Source organism: Muntiacus reevesi, chromosome 10, assembly GCF_963930625.1.
Source record: "Muntiacus reevesi chromosome 10, mMunRee1.1, whole genome shotgun sequence".
NCBI lineage: Eukaryota > Metazoa > Chordata > Mammalia > Artiodactyla > Cervidae > Muntiacus > Muntiacus reevesi.
Window position 1 is genome coordinate 64931544 of NC_089258.1, and position 20930 is coordinate 64952473.

Below are 20930 nucleotides of genomic sequence, written 5' to 3' on the forward strand. Positions count from 1 at the left end.
AAACAACATTTTCTCCTATCCACCATTATTTTGTATGTACAAAGATGGTGTGCTTTAACAAGGTCACCAAACCTCACAAGACCTCAGCTTGATTGTTGAGAGGAACTTATTTTTGTATCACAGTAAAAATTATTTTCATTAAAAATTATGCTTCAGAATTAGAGTCAACAACAGAAGTAATTGTCACTTGGGGTATCTTCTGTTGTTTGTGAATAATTTATGCAAAGACTAAAGCTTGGGGCTTCCCAGGTGGCTCAGTGGTAAAGAATCTGCCTGCCAACGGAGTGGGTTCTGTCCCTGGGTCAGGAAGGAGGTTCTGTCCCAGGAGGAGGAAATGGCTACCCACTCCAGTATTCTTGTCTGGAGAATTCCATGGACAGAGGAGCCTGGTGGGCTACAGATCATGGGGTTGCAAAGAGTCGGACACAACTTTGTGACTAAACAAAACAAGACTAAAGCATGCATTGCAGGTACTTGCCAGAACCTAGGTGTGGGGTACCTTTTGGAGTTTTCGGTAAGCTCCCCTCACCCCTCACCTCCCTGTCACGTCGGAGGAGGGAATACATTGACGAAAGGAAAACTATAATCAAATAACCAAGGTGGCCTGTCTGGTACGGGCAAACCTTGGAGATATTGTGAGCTCGATTCCAGGCCACTGCAGTAAAGCACATATTGCAATAAAATGAGTCACATGGGTTTTTTGGTTTTCCTGTGTATATAAAAGTTACACTATGCTATAGTCTGTTAAATGTGCATTAGCATTCCATCTAAAAAAATCAATGTATGTACCTTAATTTAAAATAGTTTGTTACTTAAAAAAATGAAAAATAATTAGAAAGGTAACATCAAAAATCACTGACCACAGATGACCCTAACAAATATAATAATAATGAAAACGTTTGAAATACCTTGAGAGTGACCCAAATGTGACACAGAGACACAAAGTGATCAATGCCGTTGGGAATGCTGTTGGGAAAATGGTGCTGATAGACTTGCTCAATGCAGAGTCACCACAAACCTTCCATTTGTAAAGAACACAGTATCTGCAAAGTACTAAAGACAAACATAATAAAGTGAGGTCTGCCTGTACTTGCAAAATAATAAAAGTCAAAAATGAAAGTAAAAGTTCAGACTTATTTACAAGCCATCAATCCATATAGCTTCCCAGCATGTTCCTTGTACACCCAGGTCATTGTTTCATAGGCTAGATCTGTGAGCAAAAAGAATCCTACCAACTGACATTGCCAGCTAATAGAAGACTGTTTTCTCCTATCCATCATTAGGAGATGGCTAATGGAGTTGGTTTTGGACAGTGAAGCCTGGCATGCTGCAGGCCCTGGGGTCGCAAAGAGTCGGACACAACTGAGCGACTGAACTGAACTGAATGGCTATGAAACCTTAGCCTAGGTGTACAAAGAACAAATTCTTATAACACGAGAATTGGTTACTAGGGAGCTGGTGTAACAGAAATCAGGAAGCCACCCAAACCCCTATAACCTGAGGAACTTGGCTTAGAAGAGTCTTGGATGAGTGAGTGAGCTTTTCTACTGGCTCTTGTATCTTTGAGTCTTATTTTGAACTTTTGGGGGCATATTCTTTGCTTTATCTTTTTTTTTCCTTTTTCACATCTATTCTTTTTGTTCATTCTAACCTAATTTCAAGTGCACAAGCATTTTTCAGAGAGAGGAAACCCTACCTGTAAGGCTAAGCTGTTTGTAGGATCAGGACCCTCTGTAAGGAAAGTATTTTAGAATGACTGTTTTTAACCAGTTATTGCACAGAGAGTCTGGTGAAGAGTTAAGCAGACAAAAATAAAGTTTAAAAGACAAGAGGTGAGGAAAGACAGCTGTATATGATTATAGCCTCTGGATAGACGGTCACCCCATAACCTCTTTCCAGGTGTGTAGGGTCCTCAACACCCAGGATGTAGGGTCCTGGGAACGTAATGAGAAGCATCATTGCCACACAATAGAAACGTCCCTACTAGCCAAGAAGACTTGGAGAAAGGTAGCTGGTTACTGCTTTGAATGTGTTGGCATCTACTGTTCTAGTAGAGTGCAACAGCTGGCATACAGGGGCTGGCATCAAGAGAACAGGCAAGAAGAGTTTTATGACTGAAGGAGGGAGGTGGGTGGGAGGGGGTAGGCTGAAGAATCATCACAACAGGAGGTGCAGGGCAAGCCGCTATTTCACTTGCACCTGACGTGAAGAACTGATGCTTTTGAACTGCGGTGTTGGAGGACTCTTGAGAGTCCCTTGGACTGCAAGGAGATCCAACCAGTCCATCCTAAAGGAAATCAGTCCTGAATATTCTTTGAAAGGACTGATGCTGAAGCTGAAACTCCAATACTTTGGCCACCTGATGAGAAGAACTGACTCATTGGAAAAGACCCTGATGCTGGGAATGGTTGAAGGTGGGAGGAGAAGGGGACGCTAGAGGATGAGATGGTTGGATGGCATCACCAACTTGATGGAGATGGGTTTGAGCAAGCTCCAGGAGTTGGTGATGGACAGGGAAAACTGGTGTGCTGCAGTCCATGGGGTTGCAAAGAGTCAGGCATGACTGAACGACTGAACTGACTGACTGATGTTGACGGCACAGGTTCTAGTTTCTGGCTGGATTCAATTCTATCTACCCTCTTGAAATATAATCCAGTGATGTCATGGCAGCCCTGGATTGCATTCTGAATGGCTGCTGCAACCTTCCTGTACTGTCCTATGTTCAGATCTCGTGTCTCAAGAACTATCAGCGCCTCCTCAAATAAAGAAAATCCCCTTGTCATTGCCTGCATCATGAATATCTTCAGTTTTTCAGTTACTTTTCTCCCTCTTGTCTCTCTTTGTCCTTCCTCTGGGGCCTCCAGTTCCATCAGCTCTTCATCATTCACATCTTTGAAAGTTCACAACTTGAAGGTTTGTATATATGGGACTTACTATACCGATAACTAGTGTAGGTTGCGAAGAGTCAGACATGACTTAGCAACTGAACAACAACAACTAGTGTTTGCTTGGAGCTCACAGAATATGCAATATTCTATTCAAAAAAGGTGGTGCAGAGAAAGAGGTACAGATACCCTCCACCTGTATTTTAGTAAGGTAGATTTTGTGTCCAGTCAGAAGTTCATAGGTATAGTAGTTAAATATCTAATAATCAGTTTTTTTAAAAATGTGTGCCCACAATCTGCTAGTGTTTCACCTTAGACAGATTTTTGCCAAGTTGTTTTAGTATCAGACAAGTCTGTCAACCAAAGACAAAAATCAGTGTTGATTTTAATAATTGGATAAGAAAGCAATGCATTCTCTTCTACTTCAAACAAAGCCTGAACACATGGATTTCACATACCTGTGTGTATCAGTCAATAAGCATTACCAACTCATTGGAAAAGACCTCGATGCTGGGAGGGATTGGGGGCAGGAGGAGAAGGGGACGACAGAGGATGAGATGGCTGGATGACATCACCGACTAGATGGACATGAGTTTGAGTAAACTCCGGGAGTTGGTGATGGACAGGGAGGCCTGGCGTGCTGCGATTCATGGGGTCGCAAAGAGTCAGACACGACTGAGCAACTGAACTGACTGACTGACTGTGTGCAAGATACTATACTGGCTTAGGGAGGATGAAAAGAAAGAAAATGTATTCAAATCTCCTGTCCTGGGGGATCATAGAGTTCCCTTGGAGAAATAAGACAAGACATAAATTTAATAAAAATATATAAAAAATATTTTAAAATAAAAATATATATCGGATAAATGCCACATTAGTAATGTTAACATTTCAAACTCTCATAGAACAGTGGAGGGTCAAAAAATATCCAAAAGCCAGGCCACCCCAAAACTCAGTAGAAAATTCTTTATTTCAGAGAGTATTTACTTTCTACCAGGGCTCCTGAACCATAGTTTTGGTGGATGAATCCTAGATGTGAATAGAACAGACCATACCTGGGTTGAGGTGAGTCAGTCTGGGGATGATTCTGTGTATCTTAAAGTGTGGAGGGGTGTGTTTGTCTATGACATAACTCCAGCCTTCAGCACCCTTTCTAGTCAACTTAGTGATCTATACCAATATTATCATTTTTTTTTATGTACACCTTGGTGTGAAAGCATTGGAAAGGTCTATGAGATCAGAAGATACTTATGCCTCCAGAAAGCAATACTTCTTTGGGGAAAGTCCAGGAAGACGGGCACAAGAGAAGGTGTTTGCCATTTTTTCTCCTGTTGTAGACTGTAATGAGCCACTCCAAAGTGGCTGATCCTTCCTCTTTCCCCCAGGGCTGAGCTCACATAATATTTGTTTAAAACTGAATTGGATGAATCCATGTCTGAATCAGTGATTCAGTGAGTAAATGTCTTTGTTTCTTCTCCTCCCTCTCACTCTTCAACTCACTTAATCCAGCTTCCCTACCAGGTGTCCACATCTGCCTCTGCTGGTTTTTCAGCCTTCCTTGACTTCCTTGTTGCTGGATCAAGTGACCGTATTTTCATTCTCATCTTTCTTGACCCCAGCATCACCTCCATCTCCAGACTGCCCCTCTCATTTCAAAAATGTTGCTTCTTTAAGCCCCCATGACATCACACGCTGCAGGTTTTTCTCTTTCTTCTCTTCCAGTCCTTGTCAGTTTGCTCTGCTGACTCCTTCTCAACTTGGTCCTTCAATACCAGTGTCCAGGCCCACTCTCTTCCCATGTGGCACCTCCATACTCTGAAGCCCCATTTTCGTAAGTTTTAGGTCCCACAGAACTCATATCTCATCCCAGACCTCTCTTCTGATCTTCACACTCCTGTAACCAGTGATTTAAAAGAGTCTGACTGAGCTTGTCCACAACTGAAATTGACTCCACCCAGTCTACCCACGCCCCTTGCAGTTTTCCCTCCCTCCACTACTCCATCTTCTCAGTTCCCTGGGATGGAAGGCTGATCATTTTCTTGGGAATCTACCCCTCCCATGTTCCCACAAACAATCCACTGCCATGTGTCTGCTAATGATTCTCCCTCCAAAATGTAAGTGATAATTGATCACTTTCCCCATCTTCATCACCAGCCCTGAACTATCACCTCTTACCTGGCAGTACTTAGATCTAATCCTCTTCTTCCCAATACATTCTCCTCAAGGCAGCCGTCATGGTCTTTGAATACTGCACATCAGATCACATGACTCATCTACTTAAAACCCACAAAGAGATTGTCAGGGCTTAACATGAATTCTATATAACCTAGTTGTCACCTAATTCTGTAGGATCATCTCATGCCATCCTTTCCATCAACATGTCAGACTTCAGCCACAGATTCTGTTTTCAGGACTAGGATAAAACCAATATGGTCTTCTAGCTCACCAGTTCTCCAAGTATAACCGCTGGAGCAGCAACAGTGATATCACTTAAAGAAAATATAAATTCTTGAGCCTCACCTTAGACCTACTGACTCAGACCCTAGGAGGAGGGTCCAGAAGATGATTCTGATGTACACTTGAGTCTGAGAAACACTAACCTTGCTAATCTGAGAACTAGAAATCCTAGTTCTACCTGTTTTATTACCCAAATATATCTGATGTGGCAGGTTCTTTTGGTGGACTTAGTGGAGGAAAGATATTGGAGCTCCAACGTATTGGAGCCCATGATATTGCTTGTCCAACCTAGTAAGTTGACAGGGGAAAGCAGCAGGTGGCTTTCGAGTTCTGAATGACAAGATATATACACACTTGTGTGTACTTTTATGTGAGCCTTTGGGCATTCTGCTATACCACATTCCAAAAAATACGTAGAGGTCAACTGATACTCGGGCTTCCCAGGGGGCACTAGTGGTAAAGAACTGGCCTGCCAATCCAAGAGTCATAAGAAATGCAGGTTTGATCCCTAGGTCAGGAAGATCCCCTGGAGGTGGGCCTGGGAACCCACTCCAGTATTCTTGCCTGGAGAATCCCATGAACAGAAGAGCCTGGTGGGCTACAGTCCATGGGTTCACAAAGAGCTGGACATGACTGAAGCGACTTAGCAGGCATTCACGCAACTGTTACTCACATAATACTCTTAAGTGTAAGACTTCCTTAAATAAAGATCTAGACCTTCTTACTGTCAAACATCACCTCTTGTTTTCTTGAATTGTTATTGAAATTTGCATGTGGATGTCTTTTTCTCTCTCTTAAATCTCAAGTTTACTGACACGTGGAATTATACTTCATAATTTTTAGTATCCTCCTCATTGCCTTGTAATACTAAGTTTTATTATATATTGAGTGAATGGTCGATAGAGCCATTTTCTTAGTTGAATTTGGAATAAATATAAACCACCTCATGTTTTAAAATGTGATGCAAGAAGGCAATCTTTTCCCAGAGATTATTCAGTGCTAACTTTCGTCTATTATAGTGCCAAAGTTGTTCTAAGAATTCTTAAACCTCTATAGAATTTTCCAGAAAGTTCTAGCAGCTGTTTGTCTTCACATGAAAGGCCAATTATGTACTGAGAATGGTTCACTCAGCCTGCCTCATTTGTGTCTCCACCTTATGATTGGTCCTTAGAAACCACCCACTTGTCAACCTGTCATGTAGCAGGACAACATTTATGGCCTTCTGAGATTATCTTTGTGTATGCATAAAATTATTGTCCCAGAACATGTCTAAATGTTTGAGGAGTGTTGTTGAAGGATTGTGCAATTTAGTAGGACTGTTGGAAGCAAGAAAAAACCTTTTTCTGTAAATCATATTATCCCTCCCTCCCCACATTCGAGCTAATCCAACAGTGTCCTCGAGGGACTGGCTCAGGTCTAAAAGCCAAAAGCTCATCAGCCTCACTTTTACTTCCTTTCCAAGCTCTCAGGACTCTAAACAGGCTATACAGGCAAAGACTGATCAACTTCTGAGATTTCTGTTTTCTCATTTATTTTTTCAGTTGTTTTGTAAAATAATTGCCATTAGTTACAAAATTCTTTTAAAAAAATTCTTCGTTATGCTCCTCACTCCCAGGTGTGTCTGTTTGTGAAGTCATTTACATGCCCATGTAATTTCAAGAAAAGCAGAAATGTTTTTAGCACTTAGTGTTTAAACAAGTCAGTCACTTGCATTATCTTATGGTAAATAATCATTTCATAGCATCACCAAAGTATAGTCAAAAGACTATTTGATACTCTAATAATGGCCTTAAAATGTGTACATGTATGTATATTTTCCACACAAACATAACACTTTCGATGTTTATCAAGGAAAACACAACTATAATTGTATTTTGGTTGGTTTAAGTTCCAAATTCTTTTGTTTAGTAAAGACTCTCCAAATGCTTGTTGTGCAATAAGATTATGATTTGTAAAAATAAAAACAAAAAATTTCCATTTTCTACCTCATTAGTAAAAGTACATGGTTTGAATTTGGTTTGGAAGCTAAGATCTTATTCAGTTTAACACAGAAAAGAAGACAAAGAATGATGTCATATGCTATTGATAAAGTTGGAGCTTACCTTAAAGTCATGTTTGAGGAACGGCCCTAGAGACATGTCTGCGTCATGTTTGTCAATAATATGAGCTACTAAAAATCTTCTCTGCGCTTTCAGTGGTATTTTAGAGAGTTTCCTTATGAACTCACTTGAGAGAGAACAGCAGCAAAAACAATGCAAATTTTTAAAAACATTGCCAGATCTCTCTCTGATGTAAAACTCAGAGATTTCAGTCTGATGTGTTAGACCCTGTAGGCAGTGTTTTCAGGTAACAGACTGTCCCTACTGTGCTCAGCAGCCCATGCCGACGGGCTCTAATGAAGCCACAGAATCGGATGCTTTGAGATACAGTACTACTTCACATGATTCATAAGCCAGCTTGCTGGGTTGATTTACACTTACATTGCACTAGAGTATCTTTCCATATTTTTTAAGTCTCTAAGATATAATCAGAAAAAATAATCAGAGAAAATCTATTTTCAAAAGAAAGAACACCACCACCAAGTGAAATGCCTATTGGATGCCACATAGGATTACTGTAAGGATAAATTAAGACACTTAATATATTTCTATATACATATATATATATGTTATATTTTATGTATTATTATAAAACAATATATAATTGTTATTTAACAACAATAAGGCATTCACTTTACTGCATTACCTTATGTCTGTGTATGTGTCAACATGGTGTGAACACCATATACCCAACTGTGTATGCTCACATCATTCCCTGTTGAAAAATCTAAGTTCCCTAACAGTAGAACTAAGTTTTTATTATGTTGTGCATAGTTCTTATTTTTGCTTAAAATGTCCAGAGGAACTCAATAAATATGCTAATAACTGATGGTCATCAACCCAAGCAGAATACTTAGCTGCAAAGAATGATAAGAGAAAAATTGTAAAGAATAGAGGCCAATTGTTCTGCCTATTTACATCAGGTCTGCCACAAAAGAACATGCTACTTAATTGTAGCAGGGGAAATTCGTGATTTTGTATAGTAGGAGCAAATGAATGTCTTTGAACATGAAACAGCCTTTTTTACGAGTTATTTAGAAATGTTTATTAATTTCCAAATATATGGCTTTGTGGGGGGGGCACACTGCCTGGCAGTGGAATCCTGGTCCCCTCACCAGGGTTAGAACCCATATCCCCTGAAAAGGAAGTGCAGATTTTTAACTGCTGGACTGCCAGGGAAGTCCCCATGAAACAATCTTTTAAAGGAGCATGAAAGAAAATCTAGTTCTCCAGGAAATAAGATGAATTTTAGTTCAGTTATAGTTTCACAGATGTGTACAAAAGATAGTCATAAATTCCTTATTTGAATATACAGGTAAATGGATTTGTTACTTATTGCTGCATATCAAGTTACCCTGAAATTTGACAACTTAAAATAACAATGAATGATCCCACACAGTTTCTGTGGGTCAGAAATTTAGGAGCAGCTTAGTTGGTTGGTTCTGGCTTAGCATCTGATCTGTGCTTACTGTCAAGATTTCTAAAGGCATAACTAGGGCTGGAGGATGTTTCCAGTATGGCTCACTCACATGGCTGTTGGCAGGAGACTTTGGTTCCTTGCCATGTGAACCACACAGCGGGACTTAAGTGTCCTCATGGTACGGGAACTAGCTGATCCTAGTGCAGGCCACACAGAAGAGAGAGCAAGGAGGAAGCTGCGATGCTTTGTGTAACATCACGTCTGAAGTTGCTCTTCACCATACTTTATTGGAGAAGGGAATGAGCCTTCAGCTTTTAAAGGAAGGAGGGTCAAAGATTTCTGGACATATATTAAAACTATCACAGTAAATGCTATGGGTAATACCATCTCTATGCAGTAAAGAAATATTACTTCCTAGAACTCATATGGTTTCAGTTTGGCTAAGTTTTTTGCTGACAGACATTTCCAAGAGAAACTCGTGACGTTTCAGCACAAATTAAGAATTATTTAAAGTTTGTAACTTTAAAGATATGCTAAAACTTTATAACTAAGAAAACTGTGATCTAAAGTGTTTAATTTTCTTGAGGCTATAGAACGCGCTCTGAGTTCTCCAAATACCCAGTTTAATTCCTTTGGGGATTAATTATATGGTAGAATGTCAACTCTATATGAAGTCCAAGGTAATAATCTAAATTCACTGTAACAGTTTGTGCCTATCAAAGTAAGAAAGTTTTACAAGGGGTAAAAAGAGAGAAAAATACTACAGTCCTTGCCTAAGTAGAACAAAAATCTTCCAAACATTTAACTATAACAATTAAAACTATATTATTTGTTTATTTTATGGTTGTTTCTCAAAACCAAAATGATCAAGGGTATTGAATAGCAATAGGTATTAGTTAAGAGAGCCAGTAGATATTATCTTAAATGTTTTGATTAACAAATTAAAGCATTTAATAAAAGCAATTTTGATTTATTTTTATTATTAATTTTGCATATCATAAAATAAAATTTACTATAGTTCTTAAAAAAAATCATTGTTCAAAACCCTAATGTAAATAAGGCATTTGAATAGAAATATTTTCAGACCTACCTCAATAAATCTTTAATTTTCTAATACTCAAAGTTCTCAGCATGGAGAATATATGGAAAAGTACTGTTTATTAATTGAATTTTGACCCAAATAGTAAGAAAAACAGTTGTGGGAATTAAAAGTAGGCCTAGCAGAGAATGTGAGACATTTACTGAATTTCTACAAAAGACACTTAAAAATAGATCACTCCTTCATCTGGGCCATGTGGATTTTGTGTGAATCATTATCAGGAGAGCCTGCAAATAACAGTCCTTTTAAAAGTATATTTGTTTCTTACCTAAAAAAATAAAGATAGAAATTTCTGAAAACCCTGAGAATTGAATGAAGTGTGCTTCTGACTCAGGGCTAATATAATGCCAATTTCCTATAGAAAAGACAGAGGTTCATAGGAAAGAGGAAAAAAGAGAACTTTCTGTTTGTTATCCAAATGCACTGAACTGATTAGATAGCTCACTTTGGGATCACATCACTGTCTTCAGTTCCTTTACTATTTCTCTTTGTCCTGTGTAGGTTAATAAGCCTAACTATTCAAAAAATGTGTTATTCTTTCCTGGTACTAGATTCTACATTTTAAGTAATTGGGATGACATCAGTTTTGTGGTTTGGGGATCTTACTGTATTATAATCCTTAAAAATAGGAAATACATTATTTTCATGTTTTAATTTTAAAACATGTTACCAAACATGTTCTTTTGTTAAGTACAGAGAATGGATCCTTGGATGAAGTTGGGCACCCAATACAAAAGTTTGGAGTTACCCCAACAGGATCCTAAGTTCTCAAAAAGAATTGATTGGACAAGTTTTTAACCCACTTCATGGAGAGCAGAAGTCACCATGAGGCCATATATTCCAAATGGAGATCAAAAAGAGTTTAAGATAATAGAGTGGCATCTTGTTAATGTTTAGAATAGATTTTTTTTTTAACTTAGTGCCAGTTTGATCATTTAAAACCCAAACTAGCTTTTTTCAGCTTAAACAATAAGTCACAGAATTGAACAATGTTTGGAGAAGGATCCAAGGTGTGGATTAAAGGAAGCAGACAGTAGTGGGGCGATTTTGATAACATGATTTCTACAAGGATTCTTTGCCATGGGGAAGAAATGGGACCTCAGTTATCATGCAGTTGCTCTCTGGGGTCAGGTGTCTATTCTAGGCTTCCTATATGCTTTCATTTTTGTTGATGTGCTCATAATCACAGATGTTTTTATAAACTAAATATCCACTAAACCAATTACTTTTGACCATGGTGAAAGGTATACCCCTTCTAAGTATAAATTAGCCATTTGGCATCCCTGCTGATGGATGAAAAATCCCAGGTCTGCGATAGCGAGCTCCGTCTGAAGTGCCCCTCGTCAGCACCTGGCTTTGGAGAGAGCTCACTCAGTTGTGGCTTCCCAAGGGGCGCTAGTGGTAAAGAACCCACCTGCCAACTCAGGAGACGTAAGAGACTAGAGTTCAATCCCTGGGTCAGGAAGATCCCCTGGAGGAGGCCACGGCAACCCACTCCAATATTCTTTTGCCTGGAGAACTCAGTGGACAGAGGAGCCTGGCAGGTTACAGTCCGTAGGGTCGCAAAGAGTTGGACACAACTGAGGAACTTACACACTTTATTAATATTATATGAATTAATATGTGCCAGGTGCTTAGAAGAGTGCCTGGCGCAGAGTAGGTGCTGGATAAGAGTCACCTCTTAATACGTGTTGCCTGTTCCCTATGGCAGTGAGGCAGTTTACCATTTTGTCCAGTTTTTCCCAAAACACTACCCTTTCTGATCCCTACAATCACGTGACTCTTCTTGACCCACTTCTCTCTCCACCTTTCCTTTCTCAACCTCTTTCTGTCCTCCTCAGCTTCCACCTGCTTCTGTAAACACAGGTCTCTTAATGGTCCCGCTTCAAGCATCTCCCCTTCTATACTCTGCCTCCCCATTTGGCTCTGCCTAGTGCCCTTAATCCAGGCCATCCCCACCCTGCCTGTTTCCTCCTTGCCTGGGTATCCACCCTGGGAAGACACGAGCACTCGTTCCTTAGTGATGCTAGTCAAAAAAGTGGTGCACATGGTCATTTCAACCCTGTCTTTTCTCTAAAACTCTGAACCATTGCTTTCTCCCACCACCTCCTGTCTCCTACTCAGCCTTTGATAAAAATTTGTTGAAAACATATTTAGCAGAACATTTAGTTAATGAAGAAGTCAAAATGTTATCTGACTTCTAAAGTTATATGTCAGTTTCAGTTGGCCCTCATATGTCTACAAAGTCTCAGTTTTATGGCTAATGTGCAAAATGCACTTAACAAATTTCATATAGAAAATTAGCGTTGAAGCACTTCTAGCTGGATGCTGGTGATTTCAAACTTGCTATGGCTAGCTATCCTTCCAATCCTTCCATCTAAATTTAAAAACAAAAATGTGTCTAACTGTTCATATTTTTACTTAATCTTATAGTTTACAGGCTTTCATGCCTTCTCTGAGTGCATTGCTCTCCCCAAGTCTTATACTCCTTATCCTCAATGATTCTAATCTTGTCAATATTAACATAAGTTGAAAATGTGTCAGTGTCACAAACTTCATTTCTCAGAAGGCTCACAATTCATTGATATTTTTGAAATGCAGTTTTCTGGGACTGAAATAGACATTAAAAGATACATCAGTGGTTCTTGAGGCTTTTTATTTTATTATCATATGTACCCTACATAATGCCCCACAGAGAGAGAAAGAGGGGAGCAAGCGGAGAAATGGAATTTTTGTGCACATTCGTAGAAGAAAGAAAGGAAGAGAAGTGTACCAATTCAGGCTCCAGTAGGAAATAGAAGAAGCACTTAAAATAGGATTATATGGAGGGAAGGATCAGTTACAAAGGGACTATTTACAAAGTCATAAGGGAGGAGAAATACAAGGGTTAGTGCAATAACCAGTAGGGCATACCCCTAGCTGAGCCATGACCACCTCAAGGCCCCAAAGAGAAGTTAGCAGGACCCAGAGGGGAAAAGTCTGCAGAGTTAGCTGCTTGAGAAGAGCAATGATGACCTTGGGTAAAAGGACAGTTCAAGGCAACTGTAGAATCCACAGGAATAAATAATCCTTCCCCTTTGGAGGGGTTTAGGAATCAATTTCCAATGTGGGAGAGGGTCTCCTCCACACCACCAAGCAGTTCTTGAGACACCGCTGAGTATCCTTCCATGTAACTCAGTTCTGACACTATCCCCCTGGAGGTCACATCAGATCCCAGGTGTTAAGGCTTCAGTCACACAGACTGCCCCCTCCCTTCACATCAGATGCCACTTGTAAGCCCAGGTCACTTGTGCTTCAAACCAACAGGCTGTAGACTGGAGGTTCCACTGACTCCCCCTTTGGGTTGCACTAAGCTGATATAGTGGCTTGCAGAGCTCAGAGAAACATTTTAGCTACTAGACTAGTGGTTTGTTGTGAAAGGATATAACTCAGGGACAGCCAGATGAAAGAACTGCAAAGGGGTAGGTATGGGAACACGCCCTCTCCAAGCACACCAGTGTCCTCCGATCTCCAGGTGTTCATCAACCCAGAAGCTGGCCATTGGGTTTTCCTGGAGGCTCCTTACGTAGGTGTGACTCCTGGCAATTCGCTGACCACTGGCAACTGAACTCGGTCCCCAGCTGCACTGGCAGCCAGCCCCCATCTCTATGTGGGGTCAAAAGTCACCTTATTAGCATAACAGAAGACACCTTTTATCACTCTCCTAACTTAGAAAATTCCAAGTGTTTTTAGGAGCCCTGTGCTAGGAAAGGGATGGAAGATCCAAAGATACATTTATTATAAATAATATCACAGCCTTATATCTCATACTGGGGCTTTCCACAGGCCAAGCCTACCCTAAAACCAGGGACATGGGATGCTGTTGATGGAATCCTTGTTCTCATATAAATTATTGTCCAAACTGGGATGTTTTTGAGAGCTAAAGGAGCTGTTAAAATTAATAACTGTTAATATTAATATTAATAGCTGTTAATATTAATAACTACTGGAAAAAAAAAGAAACCTGCTACCCAACAATTCTATTACTATTAAAGATTTTCCTACAGTGAATAACCAGCACCTCTGTAGCAGGAAGGCCCCTACTGCTCTGTACGTTCTATGCCAGAGTTGCTCCACCTTTGCTTCCCCACACATTTCATGTATGCGCACGTCACATGCACCTCGCCCACGTCTCCTCCTAGCTCGCCAGACTCTGTGTATTGTGTAGGCTGCAGCAGGCACCAGAGCACAAAATGGCTTGTCCACCGAGGACGCACACGGCAGCCACACCTGACGCTTCCATCAATCAGGAGTGAGCTGTCTCGAGCTACTTGGGTCTGATGCACATTGTTAAACCAGTGAGCAATCTCCATGCTGCTCTTGAAAGGGAGGTATGTGTTAGATTATATCTGGAAAGGGTCAGGAAAAGAGGATTATCACTAGTCATCTTTTTTAAATTTAGTTTTTTTAATTTCTGGCTGCCCTGAGGCTCCATTATAGTGCACAGCCTTTCTCTAATTGCAGCACACAGGCCTCTCTTATTGTGGAACACAAGCTCTAGAGTGAGCAGGCTCAGCAGTTGGCAGTGTGCGGGCCTCTCTAGTTGTGGCATGTGAGATGTTAGTTCCCTGATTAGGGGTTGAACCTATGTCCCCTGCATTGGAAGGTGGATTTTCAACCACTGGACCACCAGGGAAGTCTCACCAGTCACCTTTCAACTATTAACCATATGTTAAAGTAAGAACTTTGTTCTCTGCTCATGAATCTCACACACACTATTAGATAAGACTATAGAAGTCAGAAGGGTAAACCCTCTGCAACTTATTTAATACAACTATTCACATTTCTGTGTCATCAAAAAATGAACATTTCAAAACTAAACCCACATTTACAGCAATTGCACTCTTTAGTATTTACTCAATGAAATTGAAAACTTACGTTCATACAAAAACTTGCCCACACAGACATTTATAGGAGCTTTATTCATAATTGCCAAAATCTGAAAGCAACGAAGAGGTCCTTCAGTAGGTGAATGGGTAAAAAACTAACACATTCACACAATGGAACATATCTAGTGCTAAGAAGAAGTGAGCTGTCAAGCTATGAAAAGACACAGAGGAACATTTAAGTGCACATTGCTAAGTGAAAAAAAGCCAATCTGAAAAGGCTATATTGATTCCAACTATATGATATTCAGGCAAAGGCAAAACTATGGGAACAATAAAAACATCAGTGGTCACCAGGGGTTAGGAAGGAGAGAGGGATGAATAGAGTACAGAGGATTTACAGGGGATTTTTAGAGCAATGAAACTGTTCTCTACAATACTATAATGGTAGATACATGTCCTTATACAGGGGCTTTCCTGATGGCTCAGATGATAAAGAATCTGCCTGCAATGCGAGAGACCCAGATTTGATCCCTGGGTCGGGAAAATCCCCTGGAGAAGGAAATGGCTACCCATTCCAATATTCTTGCCTCGAGAATTCCACCAACAGAGAAGCTTAGCCTTCACAAAGAGTCAGACACAATTGAGCAGCTAACACTTACTTTTTTCCTGTCTTTATTCATTTGTCCAAACTTGTAGAATAGACCACACCTAGAGTGAACATGAATATAAACTATGAATTTTGAGTGCTAATAATGTGACAATGTAGGCCAATCAGTTGTAACAAGTGTACCATTCTGGTGGGAGTTATTGATAACAGTAAGGCTATGCATGTGTCCAGGCAAGGGACTTAGGGGGAAATCTCTGTAGCGTCTTCTGTTTTGTTGTAAGCCTAAAACTGCTCTAAAAATAAAGTCTATGTTTTCAGTGAAAATGACTGTCAAAGCTGAAGAAAGACTTTGTAAACCACAACAGATGATATCAGATTGCCAATCAGACACAGCTTTCTCAATGAACTTCTTTGTTCAGATGAAAGCAAACAGAAATCATTGACTGGTTAACAATATCACAGACAGGAGTCATTTCAAAAGAGTCTGTAAACAGACATGGAAACAAGCCCATTTTCCAGTGTACCTACTTTCCTTTAATGTTATCTTTCATGTCTTCACACAAAAAAGTGACTTTCCCACTTCTTCCTCTTGTCCATTGTGCCCACAATGGACTCTTGTATGCTCTCCTCTGAGACTGAGGGAGTTCCATCACTGAGGGACATTTTCTTGCAAATTTTATGGACATAATTGTGCACTTTGAAATTTACTGTATAATATTTTGTGGGAATAAAAGGGAATGCTTTTAAAGGAAAGGAATAATCTACTCTGTCACTGATTCTTCCCATTTTTAAGAAGGCAAATAGAGAAAAATTCCCATAGAAAAAGACAATATTCCAGACACTTCTGCATCAACATCTCTAATATTTGAAAACATACAAAATAAGCACTACCTGTAAAGACAGAAAGGACAAAATAAATGATAGCATTTTTCCCTACATGGAACCTACAAGTAGCATCTTTCAGCCTCTCATCGCTGTCCCTTGTTGTATGGGGGTGACTTTCAAAGGTCTCTTACTTTTTTAATGGTTTGTGGGACCAAGCAGAAAGAACTCTGTTCCCCCCTGCAGTAGAAGTGTGGAGTCCTAACCACTGCACTGCCAGGGAGTTCTTTCAAAAGGCCTTCTTGATGGTATCATCCCAATTGGTATCATCCCAATTCCAAAACACTATGAAAAAAATAACTTACATAGATGATATATAAATACATTTCTGTATAATATATTATATATATATATATAATTTATTTATATATATACATTTCTGTATTATATATATATTATATATTTTTATATTAGATTATATTCTTGGGCTCCAAAATCACTGCAGGTGATGACTGCAGTCATGAAATTAAAAGACTCTTTTTCCTTGGAAGGTAAGCTGTGACAAACCTGGACAGGGTATTAAAAAGCAGAGACATCACTTTGCCAACAAAGGTCCATATAGGTACTATGGTTTTTCCAGTAGTTAGGTACAAATGTGAGAGTTGGATCATAAAAAAGACTGAGCACTGAAGAATGAATGCTGGAGAAGACTCTTGAGAGTCCTTTGGATGGCAAGGAGATCAAATGGTCAGTCCTAAAGAAAATCAACCTTGAATATTCATTAGAAGGGATGGTGCTGACGCTGAAGCTCCAATACTTTGGAGCATCAGGCCACCTGATGCGAAGAGCCGACTCATTGGAAAAGACCCTGATGCTGGGAAAGATTGAGAGCAAGAGGAGAAGGGAGTGATAGAGGGTGATCTGGCATCATGGACACAATAGACGAGTTTGGACAAACTCCGGGAGATAGTGAAGGACAGGGAAGTCCAGCGTACTGCAGTGCACGGGGTCGCAAAGAGTCGAACATACCTTAGCAACTGAACAACAACAATGTATATGACTTGACATATTAATAAAAATGACATATTAAAGGGGAAAAATCCTACTCCATTTTCACCTGAAATCATTAAGATGAACTTAGAAATCACCAAGATCAATTACAATGTTTTAATTGTCATTTTATAAAATGGATTCAGATACAACATCCATTACTTATGTTACTCTTTATGTTAGCAGCTTCTGTGTAGCTGGTATAAATTCCTAAAAGGTATCCAGCTGAGATCCTTCTGTAAGTGCAGAAAGCCATTCTAGCAACAGACCAAATGAATCAACGTATGTCTACAGCATTTCCGCAAGGCACATCAAAATGAGCATTTCCCCAACACGTTTCATGTCCAGAAACATAAACAGACGCACACACAGTCTAGGTTCCCACACACAGTTTTAAAAGACTTCATTAACAGAAAGTAAGTTGTTTCCTCCCCTTTTACTAAAAAGCTTTCTCTTTAATGGCTTTTAAAAAATTCAATTGTAAAACACCTCAACAAATCAACATAAATGAAACTCTTTGCATGTGGAGAACTACTGGAAGGTAAGGATAGCCACAGAAAAGGTTGTTGCCTATCATTTGAATATCACAGAGAAAAATAACAAAAGACCATGAATAATTTTTTTTCTCTCATTTGGAAGTTATTAGTAGACTTCCCTTTGTTCCATTGAGAAATGAGAGAAGAAAATATGAAGTTACAGCGAACCCATATGGCCAGCAGGAAAATCCTACTTAATTGCTTTATTGCCAGAAATGTTAAATCACTTCCTGAGGATACAGTTCAAATGAAACATATGGCAGCTATTAACAAAGAACCCCTAATGAATTCAAAAATATGCTTTTTATGGGAGCTTTCTCATAAGCAACAGTCATGCATATTACTTAAGCTATATATACAAATATACACTTGGTTTTTTATTCCCACAAAAATTTGATGAACACCTACTTTGTACAATACAGACAGCTTGCATGAAGTGATTTTTTTTTCCCAAGCCCAGAAATGCGCTTCCCTGGTGGCTCAGTGGTAAAGAATCCGCCTGCCATGCTGGAGACCTGAGTTTGATCCCGAGTGGGAAAGTCCTCTGGAGAAGGAAATGGCAGCCCACTCCAGTATTCTTACATCAAAGGCAAAAAGAAATCTCCTGGCCAGCACTTTCTCCCCAAGGGTTCAACACCCAGGAAAACCATGCCATTTCTGCCTGGGTAGCACTCCAATAAGCGTGCTAATCATTGTCATTCAGCAGCCTCTGAGTGGAACTATTCTCCTGTATCTTCTTCAACTGGATCATGAATTGCACACATACAAAAAAAGTTGCTGCTAATTAAGAAACAACAAATAGCTTTAATTAATTGAAAACCAGGTGTCAGCATTTTTTTTAATATATTGCCTTTCATCGCTAGAAAATTTCACAGATCTAATCAGTGTATTCATAAACCATTTTCTAAAGAGATGGTTCTCCCTCAAATTCAAATATAAATCAGCTGAAGGATATCCAGCTGTTATTACTATGTGATTATACTTTAAAAGAAAAGTTATTAAATGTTGGGTACATTAAACTTTGACTTTCCTTTCTTCATGTGCTAATACAGTCATTGCAGTTATTTAATGGAGGTGAGTTTTGGTAGTGAGTTTAAAGAGTTTGGTAGTGAGTTTTGGAGGTGAGTTTAAAGAATCATGCAGAGCATGGGGTGATATTCTAAAGTAACTGGCACTGTCTACATGACATATTGGATCTGGCTATTTGGAGGCTAAAATATTTTTGTTTGATAGGGCAACTTGATTAATATCTTTATTAAATATTTACTTACACATGCTTGGTTACACACTTTGTAATCAAATAGAATAAAATATGGAGAAGGCCTGTCACTGGTCTCCTTGGAATTGGGATAAGACATTCAATTTGTCTAAAACAATTTAGCCATAAGAAGAGAGAGCTTATTTAGAGAATTTCTGAATGTTTCATACAGACATCCTGCACAAGTATTTTGTGGTCTAAGTCAATATCTGCCCATAGGGCCTCTGCAGACCTTTCTTCTCCTTTGTTTCAAAATTCTCTGATTATTAGTGTTTTGAAATTAGTGATCTCGAAGATCAGCATGTGAGTAGTTGTGTCCTGGCTTCCGTTCTATTAATGTGACCTCACAAAACTTGCTATACTTTTAAGACTTCATGGAGTTGGTCTAAGGATTGAGTGAGTTTATGCAGGTAAAATCTTAAAACTGTACCTTGTGCATACTGAGAATTTAGTAAGTGTTAGCTCTTCATACACTGGGGAACTTTCTCCATGAAAGTGAAAGTGTTAGTCCCTCAGTCGTGTCTGACTCGATGCGACCTCATGGACTGTAGCCCACCAAGCCCCTCTGTCCGTGGGATTCTTTAGGCAAGAATACTGGAGTGGGCAGCTATTTCCTTCTCCAGGGGATCTTCCCAAACCAGGGTTCAAACATGGGTCTCCTGGACTGCAGGCAGATTCTTTACCATCTGAGTCAATTACCTATTACCACCCTTTACAATCTTGTAATGAAAGGGTTTCTATTTTGTTTTGTTATTTATTTGCTTGAAACAAAAGAGAAAATTTAATTTAAAAGCCCTTATCTCTAGTCAGGGGACAAATCTGGGGCTAGGTTTAAAATATATAGTATGGATTTAATTCCATTCTTAGACTTTTCCCAGAATAGAGACATAAGAAGTAAACAAACATTGCCAAAGCTGTAGGATGACTTTCTTGTCAAGGGAAGACAGAATCAGAGAAGTTTTTCTTGAAACAAAGAAGAAATCAGATGATCTTGCTGTAAATAAAAGGGTGCTGAGGACAGGGCTGGAAGCCTGTGCAGTCCATCTGATGCCCTGCTGTCTGGATGTGGTCCTCCACTCTGCCATTTAATAACTGGATGTTCTCCTCAGGGCTGCATCTTTGCCAGGATGCAGAGTCAGCATTCACAGCCAGAGAACAAGAAGTGAACAACTAAAGGTAGATCAAGATTAAATCAAAATATGCTTTCATGGTAGATCAAGCTTACAAATCCTCCTCCATTTTTTTATCCATAGATTTTCCCCTTATTTGAAAAACTGCATCAATCTCCAAATCCTGTAAATTCCAAAGGTGCGGTTCTCAATAATCAATATCTCACAAAGATATGAGTCTTGATCTTTGAGATTTCCAAAAATGGAGACTGATATTATTTTCTTAGGCTGATCTACAATAGAGGTGCACATGAAATTTCCTCTCTCCCTCTCTCTCTCTCTCTCATACACATGTGCAACGAAATTAATTTCCCATTTGAGCCTATTTTTCTTCCTTCAACTCTGAAGACTTTGTCTGCTAAGAAGGGGAGAGAGACATACTTGTAGACATCTTGTGTGGTCAGCGGTTGTGGCATAGAAAACGTGAAATCTCAGTGGGCCAAATAGATTTATAAAAAGCTTTCCAATAAAAGTTAATGCCCTCATGCTAACTGTATTTTATCATGAGTGGCTGAGGTGAATGGCAATCAGAAGCTCACTTCCTTAGTTTGTTTTACGGTATCCACAAGGAGTAGAACTACACTATTCTGCCTTAAAGTCTGTTGAAGACATCTCATCCTGAATTCTAGTTTCTAAATAATAGTGATAGATAATCGTTAC

At 39.5% G+C, this 20930-nt stretch overlaps 1 protein-coding gene across 4 annotated transcripts in view; it reads left to right on the top strand.

Annotated features, from left to right (window-relative positions):
- DLC1 (DLC1 Rho GTPase activating protein) overlaps positions 1-20930 on the top strand; it is a 413805-nt gene that overhangs the window by 183370 nt on the left and 209505 nt on the right. The window lies entirely within an intron of this gene.